General features: G+C 40.9%; 1 long non-coding RNA gene across 1 annotated transcript; it reads right to left on the bottom strand.

Moving 5' to 3' along the window:
• Positions 1–3,426: 3,426 nt before the first annotated feature.
• LOC136504090 (uncharacterized) lies at positions 3,427–4,145 on the bottom strand. The gene is made up of 3 exons (XR_010770770.1): positions 3,791–4,145; positions 3,592–3,657; positions 3,427–3,521 (listed from the first exon to the last, which is right to left on the bottom strand). It is a non-coding gene; the product is annotated as an uncharacterized lncRNA (long non-coding RNA).
• Between the last annotated feature and the right edge of the window lie 8,310 nt (positions 4,146–12,455).

Raw genomic sequence — 12,455 nt, 5'->3', positions numbered from 1 at the left:
GAGAGGCTATTCAGTAGCCGGCTACAAAATAAGTTATTCTGTAGCCACCTCCATTTACCATAATTTTATATACTAATTTACCATAATGTCAATACATATTTACGATAGTTGGGTTACTATAACATATGGGGATATTTACCATAACGTTGTAGTAAACTACTTTGTAAGGAGTTACTATAATCTCGTAAATCAACATAGTAATTATCGTAACTCAAAGTGGCTACAGAATAAATTATTTGTAGCCAGCTATAGAATAGTAGTTCTATATATATATATATATATATATATATATATATATATATATATATATATATATATATATATATATATATATATATATATATAAATAACTACAACTCTGTGTGTGTGTGTTTTTCTAATGTTTTTATACGTATGTTGCAAGTGTTTCAACTGTTTCAGACGTATGTAAAAAATGTTTCCTACATATGTTACAAAATATTTAGAACCTACACTTGAAACATAAGTGTATAGCCATTGTAACATCCAGATTAAACACTTGCAACATACGTCTGAAACAGATAAAATATTTAGAACCTACACTTGAAACATAAGTGTATAGCCATTGTAACATGTGCAACATCCCGATATACTTTTGCAACATCAATGTGAAACACTTGCAACACACCTTAGAAACCTCTGAAATACTTAAAACATAGTTTGCAACATGCGCTTTCCAGCGTAATGTCACCTTACTGCTTGAACGAATGGAGGCTCATCTTTGCGAAGCTCGACATCGGTGCGGAGGTCGACGGCAGCGCATGGAGCTTGCTGGTGCCCCAGCGGAGGCACTACTCTGGGCGAGCACGCATGAGGTCGCGAGAGCAGTGCTGGGCGAGCACATGCACGAGGAACAACTGGCGAGCACGGCGGCCTGCTCGGCGAGCACCCCTTGCAGCACATCTGGCGAGCGCCCAGCAGCCGACGAGCACCCCCTGGCGAGCACGAGCACCACCTGCTGCACCACCAGCTGGTGAGCACCCTCTGGCTGGCAAGCACGCGAGTTCGAGATGGAGAGGAGAGTCATAGGCTCCACGACGGAGAGATGGAGGAGAGAGAGGAGATGGAATCAGAGAGAATAAGGCTTGATGGAAGTAGATATCTGTGCGGTGGGAAAATACGTAGACCACGTGAGACCACGTAGCGTCCGTTCGTCAGGCGCGGGACGAACACCCACGATGGAGCATTTCCATTTTGTTTTTAAATTAACTAAAATAGTAACCCTCGGATTCCTTCTTAACTGAAAAATTAGCCGAGCTCAAAACTCTGAACGAGCTTCGCGATGTTTTTTTCCGTGCGCTGCTGCTGCTTTTTTTTTCCGCCAAACCTCCGCACGTTTCCTGCATTCAGACAGTCAGCCTAGACCAACATCTACCGAGCTGCGATTAGCGAATAGTGAAACCCCTGCTATATATTTTTTTTCTAATGTGTGTCCTGTCTTAAGATTCAAACCTTGTATTTTCTCCATTGTAAATTATAAGTCATTTTACTTTTTTTATATACACATTTTTATTATGGAACATCTAGATATACATTATGTCTATACTTTATATGTAAAAAAATGTCAGAACAGCTTACAACTTGGGATGGAGGAAGTACTGGTTTACAATCAATAATCGGCCTTACAAGACGTGAACTTTGTTACACAGAAGTGATTTCATTGAACATATTTAAGAGCGTTACATGTCATTGTTGCTAAAAAGGGTTATAGCATAGGAAAAATTATATGCCGGGGGTATATAAGTTTAGAGACTATGTCTAGTGATCCGTGTCTTATATAATTTATATTTTTGAAACGGAGGATATCCTCCTTCTCTCCTCTCCACTCGCTAGCGAGCTTTCCTTACTCTTTGGTGTCTTTTGGAATGAAAAAAAAACTTGACGAATTTTAAACGATCCATTTTCTATAGTAAAATTTCTATGAGGCCTTTCCAAACAAAGGAGTGCTTCCCAACAGTTCATTTGAAATTTTTATGGATCAGGGAATTTTGAAGGAATTTTAGAGGAAATTAAAGTCCCTCTAGATGCAGGAATTTCATATGTTTTACGCCTTCCTGTGTAAATGGGCTAATTTCTGTGAAATTTATACGTTTTAGGAGACCAAACAAGATCTCCAACTTTATTGTTTCGTTTTCTATGTTTTTTCTTCGTTGTTTCCAAAGACATCTTTCTAAACTTTTATTTGTTTTAAGATCTTATGGAATTTAAAGTGATAGAAAACAACTAATATTATTCTGTTTGTTATCTTCCACTTTTTCAACAAATCATAATTTGCCACGTCACATGATACAACAAAGCAAAGAAAATTTTAAAAAAAAGCACCTGTGCGTCACATATCTGGAAAATCTTTATGTTAGTTATCTTCCACTTCCTGAAAAGTGACGTGGCAAATTCTCAGCCGAAAGAAAACACAGAGAAACCATACTTGACGGAGAAGAAAAGAAAAAAAAAACACGGCGCCGTGTAACAGAACAAAAACCGCGGCAACGTAGATGGCCGCGGCGGCGGCGCCGTAGCAGTCAAAAGAAAGACGATGAGGACCAAAGCAAAAGCAAGACCAAACTTGAAATTAACACCCAGATCAGAAGCAAAAGAACAAGATGCAACCTAGGTAAATCATCAAAACCAGTCCACCCAAAAGCACCTTCATCTGAGATTTGTTTTTTGCATAGATATGCATCTAATTTTGGTACAAATTACTAATAGAAAAAAAAAACATTACAATTTTCAAAACACAGGCATCAAGATATGCATGTTCACTGCATCCAATTGGGTCACCAAGAACAGGGATCCAAACACAGGCATCAACATTACAAAAGCCAGGAGAAAATCATGAAAGCAAGGTAACCTTTCCTGTATGCTTCTTTGGAGCAATTCTTTGCAGTACCAGGTTGAAGAAAGCTTCAGATATGTCATTAAGAGAATCTTCAGATTTTTCCAACGAGATTTCTTTTGCTGTGGTCATACTTAAACTTACTTGAATTTTCTTTTTTCCTTAATGAGGAACATCTTTATTATTAAAGATTGTCCCCAATCCAAACACCCAGTGCAGAACATTGGAAAAGGACGGGATGCTATCCTTCTCAAAGCCCACCTTTTCATATCATAGTCCCAGTCCATATCACAAACCCATGGTGCGCATCCATACACCACCTAAGAAATAAATAATAAATCAAACAGAAGAGAAAGAACCTTTAAGCGGCCTTTCAGCAACAGACAAACGAGCACGCTTTGTTGCTCTCCGGATTTGCTTGTCGGTCTCAGGATCCCAAGAGAGAACAGACTTCTTGCTGACTAGCGGAGGCACCATCCATTTCCAGCCATCTTTCTCCTATCACAATGAATACAAACCATCCATAACACAGTACAGTAACACAGAAAGAAGAAACAGATGTACATACATCATAATCCCATGAAGGACGCCCTTTCCTCCTGTTATATCAGTTGCACCTTGCAGCTCCTTTATCTTTGGCAAGGGTCTTGGACGGTCACCGTGATCATCACTAAAATCAGAGCACAGATGTCAGCAGGAAGACTAGTCTAGTAGTGATGAGGCGAAGTGTTTTGTCTAACCTGGTCCAAGGAGCTGGTTCATTGTCACAGCGTACAAAAGAGATACCTGCAGACCTTGAACTTACCCTGTGGCAAAAAAAGACAGAAGAGTAAATACATTTCCACATGCTTATTCACTTTGTCAGCTAATAAGTAGCTGCATATTATGAAAGTATAGCTACATCTGCAATATGTAATGTATACAGGAGAACTAAGTTACCCGAATACCAATCTTCCTCCAGCACTTGTCAATTCTGTAAACCCCATCGTACCTCACGCTAGATTCAGGAGCATATGAGGATCGCTTCTCTTTGTGCAACCTATTAAGAAATATAGAGTGAGACAAAGGTCCAACGATTGGAGGACACAAAGCATATATAGACTGTCAAAACACCCAAAACCTCAATATTTAAGAATTAAGGAAACAGAGAAATAGACAAGAGGAAAGACAACAAAAACAGAAATATGCAGGACAATTCAAGGCGAACAGAAATTATAACACATAATTAGAGTTTGCTATGCACACATAATCAGAGTCCTAACTTCACTGAAAATGTTTTCTCAAGTTTAGACAGAGTAGCCTTCTCCTTCTTCCCTGTTAAAACGCAGCATGTCAGAGCAGCAAACTCATAAAATAAAACTGAAGAAACTAGCTATCAACCGCTTACTCTGCAGTTCATACTGCACAAACAATTTCCCTTTATCATCTTCAAACTTCGAGAACAGGTCTGCAGAAAATAGTACACAGATAGGTCAATTAAAAAGATGAAGATACCTGATTACCTATCTCAATGCAGAGGAAAGTGAGGCAACATAGGCACAGCACAGTGATCTATGGGTGATTTCACATTAAAATTAAAATATTATCCCTTTCTAAATCACAAATTATAGGAAAGTTTGAGTGTGTGACAGTATAGGTACAACACAGCGATATATGATTTGCATTTACTAGCTGCAAAACTGCTAGCAGATTAAGCACCTTAGGTGAGCTTGTCTATAGATTTTCTCAATCTACTTGCCAGTCACTTTACGTGGATTCAGTTCAGTCAGTAATAATGCTCCCTTCAGCAAGCCTAGGCCAAGGGACAACAAATTCTCTAATCGTTAACTACAACAACAATCAGTGATTCACTAAAGCACCCAGGGATTAGCGAACAACTTGACACCCATGAGAGGTGCCCTGCTAAACTGTGGTTTCAAGCACAGCCATCTGAAGTGCACAAATCAGACACACACACACCAAAGCTAGCACCCACATACAGTCACACTCACACAGAGATCACAAAGCTAGCATACAAATGTACAGAAAACTAAACTAAATAAAGAGAAAAATAAAAAGAAAAAGGCCCACAAAAATACACACACAAACAGAGGGAGAGAGACACAGACATACAAACAAACAAACCAGAAGCACCAGAAAACACAATCACACTCACACCAAAGCTAGAAAGCACACACACTAGGTCGGAATTTAACAAAAACTGCTAAAAGCACAGAAATGTGCGAGGGACATCCAAACATAACAAAAAAAAACATGAAGTCCATATTAAAATAAAAAACAGCTAATGATATTTTAATAATTGATATGTGTCATTTTAGTAATACAACTGATCCACTATGTACGCATCAAGGTGTTAATGTGCTCTATGATTAGTTGTACATATTTGAAATAGACATAGATATGCATATAAGCAATCTCCTTTCCGTTTGTAAGGAAAATAGACCCTAGGCCTATTTACTTTGGATTTTGGTGTTTGATGGCCAACACAACTAAATTGGACTAATGAATTTGCAAGTGATTGTTTTATAGTTCAATAGGGTGTAAGATGTGACTTGGACGAAGGCGACGTGATGATCCGATGATCAACACCATAAACAAGACCCTAGGAGCACAAGAGAAGACCCAAGATATCAAGCAAAGTCTAAGCACGAAGATAGGAACCAAGCCGTACGCAAGATCGCGAATAAACGAGCTCACAGAGGTAACCGGACGCTAGACCGGACGCTGGTAGAAAGTGACCGGACGCTCCGATCAAGAGGCTCGGCAACAGCAGGCGTCAGCAGCAGCGACTGGACGCTGGATCCAGATGCTGAGCAGCAAAGTGACCGGACGTTGAGTGCTAGAGCCCGGTCAACATTAGTAAGGTTCCAGAGAGTAGTTTTCGTGACCGAACGCGTCCAGTTAGTGCTGACCGGACGCTGGTTAGAGTCCGGTCAGTAGCAGAAAAGCAAGATTTCGTACTCCAATGGCTACTTTATCAGTGGGACTTATAAATAGACCCCCCCCCAATTGACCATTTGAGGTGTGTGGAGCTAAGAAAACATATCAAGGGTGTTGATACACCATTTTAGTAATCTCCACTTACATCGGAGGGGCTTGTAGTCTTACGAGATCATACCAACCGTGGTTGTGGTGTGGCCGCCACCATGTACCAGAGGGAACAAGGCCTGTGACATTTCGGCCGGAAGCTTGATAGTGAAGACGGCGGGAAGCATCCAGGAGAGGCTTGCCGGAAGGCACGTCGGAGACCCACTTGCATGTGGGGAAGGCCCAAGGCTATCCACGGAGTTACCCGACCGGGAGCTTGGCCCTTGCGAGAGATTCCTTACGAGGGGCTGCAACGAGGACTAGGGGGAAGCTTGAGCGCTTCTCGATATCTCGGTAAAAATACCAGAGTCATCAACGGGAGTTTGCATATCTCTACCTTGCTCTTTAGCTTCCGCATTTACATTGATTACTTTACTCCTTTTGCGGTAGAGATAGCAACACATTAGTAAAATTGTAGTTACACATTTAGATAGTTTATCTTTTGCATAGGTTCTGCTAAGGTTAAAAAAAGAGGCCATAGTTTAGAGTTAGAATTTTAAGTTGCCTAATTCACCCCCCCTCTTAGGCGTCACGGTCCTCTACAAGTGGTGGTATCAGAGCTCTCACTATCAATAAGGTCATGGGATGATTCTTCAAGTAAAGAAGAACACCATCACAAGAGCTACGAGGCCGCAAGCACTCATCATCAAGCTCTTCTCGTGTGTGTAACACCTCGGGTGTTTAAATACTAAAACCTACCATGGCATCATATGCATTGCAAAGTATTTGGCATTTAGTGAAAATTTTGATATGCATATACTAAAACAAGTTTACCTTTATGTGGTATGTGTTGAATTGTATTGTTTGAATCAAGTTCAAAGTTTTGGTTGGATTTGAATTTTCGAGAAAACCCTGATTTTCAGTATTTAAATCCTACCCTGAAAACTCATTTCAAAATCTAAGCATATTTTTGGGTTGAGCCTAAAAGAAAAAGTGTAGAGCTTGGCAAGTTATACAAACTTTGTTTTTGGAGTTTTCAAAGTTGTTATAAAAAATTTGAAGTAATTTGAAAAGGCAAAATTCTTTAAATGTCCCCCAATTGAATTCAAAATTTCATTTCAAAATGTAGACCGAATTAGGGGGTGGTTATAAAAGCAAAGTTGTAGAACTTTGAATTTTGAGCAACTTTTATTTTTGGAGATTTTTGAGTTGTTATACAAATTTGGGAGTAATTTGAATTTTAAAACGAATGGCAATTCTGTAATTAAGTGGAACAGTGCCACGACCACCGCCCCACCGCCGGCGTCCTTCTGCTCGGTTCTAGACGCAGCCTGTGGCCACTCTTGGCTTCGCGCTGGCGCTGGAGAAGGCCACTGTGTGTCGTCTCCTTGATCCCTTGGCCGCTCTATAAAGCTCAGACGTCGCCGTCGTTCTTCCTTTCTTTGCTCTGCTTTTCCCGACTGTCGCTGATCATCTCCGTCGAGCCCTCGCCGTCGAACCAGCGTCTGTGCCAGTCGCAGCAAAGCGCTTAATAGCTTCGCCTACTCCTTGCGCACCTAGCCATCCAACTGTGGTTACTTGATTTCACCGGGAATCGTCACTAGCCGCCTTTCTTCCTCGTGGCCGGTAATCTCTCCGTCGTGCTTGCGCCGTCGTGGCCAGCGCTCTCTGGTGAGTCCTTTCCTCTTGCTCAGTGCACCTCTAGCTCCACCTTATTCCCGAGATGCTCTATGACTGGTTGATTGCTCATTTTGTCCATCACGGTCGCCTGAGCACCGCCGTCGCCAAAGTTTGCTCCGCCATCGCCGCTGTGAACGTCGACCCAAGTCACTGTTGCTTCTCCGATCTCGCTCTTTGCTCCAACGTGTTTGTGGTGAGCTACTGAACCTTCCCATGCCTTTTGTTTACACTCTACCGGCCTTGTTTTGCTGGTGTGGCATCGCTGAGCCGCCGCGTCCGCCATGGCCGACGTCAAGCTCGTAACTCGCTATAATTGCTCAAGCTAGTGCCTTCAAGCGATGCGGGGTGGTGTGGGGAGTGTTTTGGTACTTTGGCCGTCGCCGTTGGTCTCACCGTCGGTGAGTTTTCGTCGGTCAGCGCCGTCGCCGTCGTGGTCAAAGCGGGAGGTCGGGGATGACATGTGGGGTCACCCTGTCAGCGACTGTGTAGTTGAAAAATGAATTTTCTCCTTTTCTGAAATGTTTGAATAGTGTTGTAATTTGTTATTTTTGTGTAGATTTATTTAGGGCTCCAAAAATTATGAAAAGTTTTGTGTGACCTCTTTGTGATTTATATTATTTAGGAAAAATATTAAATGTTGATTTTCAGTACTTTTTGAATGTGATGAAAATTGCTCAATTAATTAATAAATGAGTTTCCATGATTTTTATAGGCTTAATTAATTATCCAAAAATTATGAAATTTGTTTTGTCACTTACTTATCATGTGATGAACCTTTACAAAAATTTTGAGCTCAATTGGAACAAGTTGATTTATTTCATAATTTTGAATTAAATGATTAATTCATAAAAGCAAATAGTAACCTTTAATGATTTAGGTTTTGTTTGAAATTTTGGATTGAGTGATGACCTTGGATCATTAGTTGGTAATGATCCTTGGCAATTGATGTATGTGTTACGAAAAAGGTTTAGTTAGTTTGACTTGCAACTGTACCACGAAGAAAAGTTGTATTCGAATTGTTAATTTTGCATCCATCATCAAGCATCATATTTCGTATCCCGCATCATGTTACACATGGCATTGTTACTATGTATAGTGAATGAAGGTAAACACGTGGTAGTTAATCAAGTTGCGGAGGAGGTTAATCCGTCTGTTGAGGTCGGATCTGATAATTGTGGAACGTCGCAGGAACCTAACTTTTCCGTCAACAAAGGCAAGCCCCGGATGCATTTAAACCTTCCTTGTGTTTTACAAATTGATTTCGCTTTTGCTTTTATATACTGCATTAAGTGATTAGGAGTCAAGTGGAAACCTAATTGGTGCATTACCAACCTTGTTTTTCCATATCTACCTTGTTACCAGTTTAAATTTGTAAATGCCTAGTTATGCTTAGTCATGCTTAGCCGGGTGATTACCTATCACCTGTGAATTTTAAATGGATCTTTGGTTATGTTTGGTTACTTATGTTCTCATGAAATATGAGCATGTGAAGTAATAAATCTAGACCGGGCGGACTCGGTGTGTGAGAGCCACAAGACATGGAGGTCTTGTGAGCGGCTTCTTTCTGCCTGTGTCGATTAAGGTCCATCCGTTGTTGAACTGTATGAGATGAGACTTTGTAGTACTAACCACATACTCCGATAAGCCTTAACTTGGCGATTCTATTACGAGAATGGCTACTCGCGCACTGGGAGTGGAGAGATGGCGGGAATAGCATGTACCCACATGGCCATGGGCTGGAATGGTGGAGTACTATATTCTCGAGTGGCACGGATCCATTCTTGTTTTAGAGGATCTGATTGTAGGTTGGTATATGTAGGTCGGGGACCTACATATGTCGTGTGGTCTGGAATCCCCAGCTAGGTTTATAATCGGTTCGAATCGTCGTTGCTCCTCGGTTATGGAGACTCAACTCTCTGTTCATCATCGTAGTTAATAACTGAAACTAGAGCTGGATTTGAGAAAGAGTTTGATATGAAGTCATGATCTCATTACGGATCATGGCAGATTCATATATTGTTCTTATGAAGTTTAAATATTGAAATACTGAAATTTTGTAAAGAGCTTTTACACAAAAGAACTTTGAGTATTGCTAAAGCCAAACCTTGAATCCCTGAGCCTGCATTCCTGAGTCTTCTCAGTTTTTATTTTGGTTAAGTCTTGTTGCGTACTTTTGTACTCAGGGTTCGTTGACCCTTGTTGCAGGTGAGCCTCATGAGCAGGTCTATTTTGGACCTTGCTGCATGACTGTTGTTCCTGTCGATGATGATAAGTGAATGTGTGATCCTTGGGCAGGATGCTTATTTTGTGTGTTATGTTTATGTTAATTATGCCACTCCACTACTACTATAGTTTGTAATAATTATCGAACTTAGTTTGTAAGGTTTGAAACAACTGGTTTGTAAACTATGTTATCGTAAGACTTCCGCTATTTTACTCTGATGTATATATTTGAATAAATGTTGTAATACTGCAATGACTCTGTAATGTGATCCTACTCGGAAATCATGGATGATTCGGGGTTCCCCGAGGACACCCGATAGACTTCTTAAGTTACCAGGAACATACACATAGTTGTCAAAGGTCATTGGACAGTGATAAGTGCATGTGGGTCCTATAACTTAGGAGATTCTACCAGAGAATGGTATTAGAGCGATCGTTACAAAGTCTTTGCTGTATTGTTTTACAAAAACTTCAAAATGATTTGGGACAAATAGATATAACTTGATAATTTGGTCCAAATTGGTTCTGGCTTATCTTATTTCATTCTCACCATTCCTTAATTGATTAAAAAAGCTTTGTGTGGTGGAGTAGTAATCTTATTATGCCCTATATGAAAATAATTATGGTTATGTACCTTATAGCTTTGATGTTTTTATTCATAAGAACGATTCATGCATCATGATTAATTCACTTGTTACTTCCTTCACCCTGAGCCTGGGTTGGGTAGTGAGTCTGGGTTGAGTTATGTAATCCATCCTGGCTGCTCTTTAGATTTTGATCAGATTGTCTTAATTGGATTAATCTTGCTTCCTACAGTATGGCTTACACCAAGGTAACACCCCGTAAATCTGTTTGACCTAAAGGAGTTCCTCGTCACCAGCTTGCCCCTAGAAATGATGGTGCTAGCAGTAGCAGCTCTAGGCCTGATCCCCAGGCAGAGATACAGAGGCTTTCAACTGAGTTAGCACAGGCTACTAGGGATAGAGCCTTGGATGCCATCCGGGTGGGCAAGTTAAAAGATCAATTGAAGTGTCGCACCACCGCTCATAAGAACTACGAGCGAATGTTAGTTCGTATGGTGGAAGGGAGAAATGAGGCTTGGCATAGGGAAGATATAGCTAGAGCTAGAACGCATGAGCTAGAATTTTATGTAGAAGATTTAGAAGAACATAATACTACTTTGCATGAAGAAGTCCATAGGCTGAGCAACCTCCTGGATCCAAATCATGAACCTCAAGCTGATGCAATGGACCCTAGTGTCGTCATTGCTGATGATGATGAACTTGAAGAGGAGGAAGAAGAAGAAGATCCAGAAGAATTAGTGATGGTTGATGAAAGTGATAATGAAGGCGGAAATGTTTCTGAAATGGATACCGATCACGAAGTTTGACGTGGTCGAGGAGAAGAGTAGAATTGTAAATAGTGAGATCTGGTTAAGTTTAGTAGTCTTGTGTAGGTGTGGACTTGTGCTTAAATAAGTAAACTAGTGTAATGTGTTGTAGTAAGCTCGTTTATCTTTTAATAAAAGCTTGTGAGTAAAGTTTGGTTTGTCATGAACAGATGCCTCGTACTCGTGCTTTGGATATTCCTAGCTCTTCACAGGACGAGGGTGGTGTTCCTGAGCCACCACCAGTTCCACCGACTTTAGCTGATGCTATAGCAGCACTGGTCCATGTGACTGTTGAAAATGCTCGATTGCTTCAAGAGATAGCTCAGAGTAATTAGAATATGGTGCAAGGAAACTGTGGCCGCAATCATAACAGGCAGGAGGCTACGTATGTTGATTTCACAGATATAAGACCACCAGTGTTCACCAAGGCCGATGAACCATTGGAGGCTGATGATTGGCTTTGGACCATGGAGCAGAAATTTCATCTTATTCCATGCACGGAGATGCAGAAACCTATGTTTGCTGCCCAGCAACTTAGAGGTGCAGCAGGTGCCTGGTGGGCAAACCTAGTGGCTATGCAACCAGCTAGCATTCTAATAACTTGGGCTGAGTTTCGTACTGCCTTCAGAGCTCATTATATTCTAGAAAGAGTGATGGCCATGAGGTTGGATGAGTTCCTTGCTTTGAGGCAAGGGGACCAAATGGTTATGCAATATGTGGGTAGATTCAATCACCTGTCACAACATGTCAATACAGATGCCAAGAAAAAGAAATGGTTCATGTGAGGTCTAAATACCAAAATATAGACAATGATGACTGCATGTGCCAATGTTACTTATCATGAGGCAGTAAATATTGCAATTGCTTCTAAGGAAAAGTATCGGCAGCATAAGGAGATCAAGAAAAAGAAGAGTGTGTCGTCTGGATCTTTTGGTGAAAATCAAAAGAGGCAAAAGATAATCTATCATCCAGTCAACCATTATCGTCCTCCTTATCGTCCGCCGTAGTTCCAAGCCGGGCAATAGTCAAATGTCCGTCCTGCTATAACCTACCCGAATTCACAATAGACCAATGCTCCTGGTGGCAATGCTCCAACATCCTAGGGTCACAATTATCCGTGTTACAATTGTGAAAGGACCGGTCATTTCTCTAGGTAATGTCCGTATCCTAAGCAGGCTAATCAGAATTATCAGAAGGCCCCTACCAATCAACAACAGGGTCAAGCACAGAACAAGAACCACAATTAGAATGCTCAGAAGGGCAAAGATGAAAGGAAGACAGGAC

The sequence above is a fragment of the Miscanthus floridulus genome, chromosome 1 (genome assembly GCF_019320115.1).
Source record: "Miscanthus floridulus cultivar M001 chromosome 1, ASM1932011v1, whole genome shotgun sequence".
Classification (NCBI taxonomy): Eukaryota; Viridiplantae; Streptophyta; class Magnoliopsida; order Poales; family Poaceae; genus Miscanthus; species Miscanthus floridulus.
This window is presented reverse-complemented; position numbering and strand designations above follow the sequence as displayed.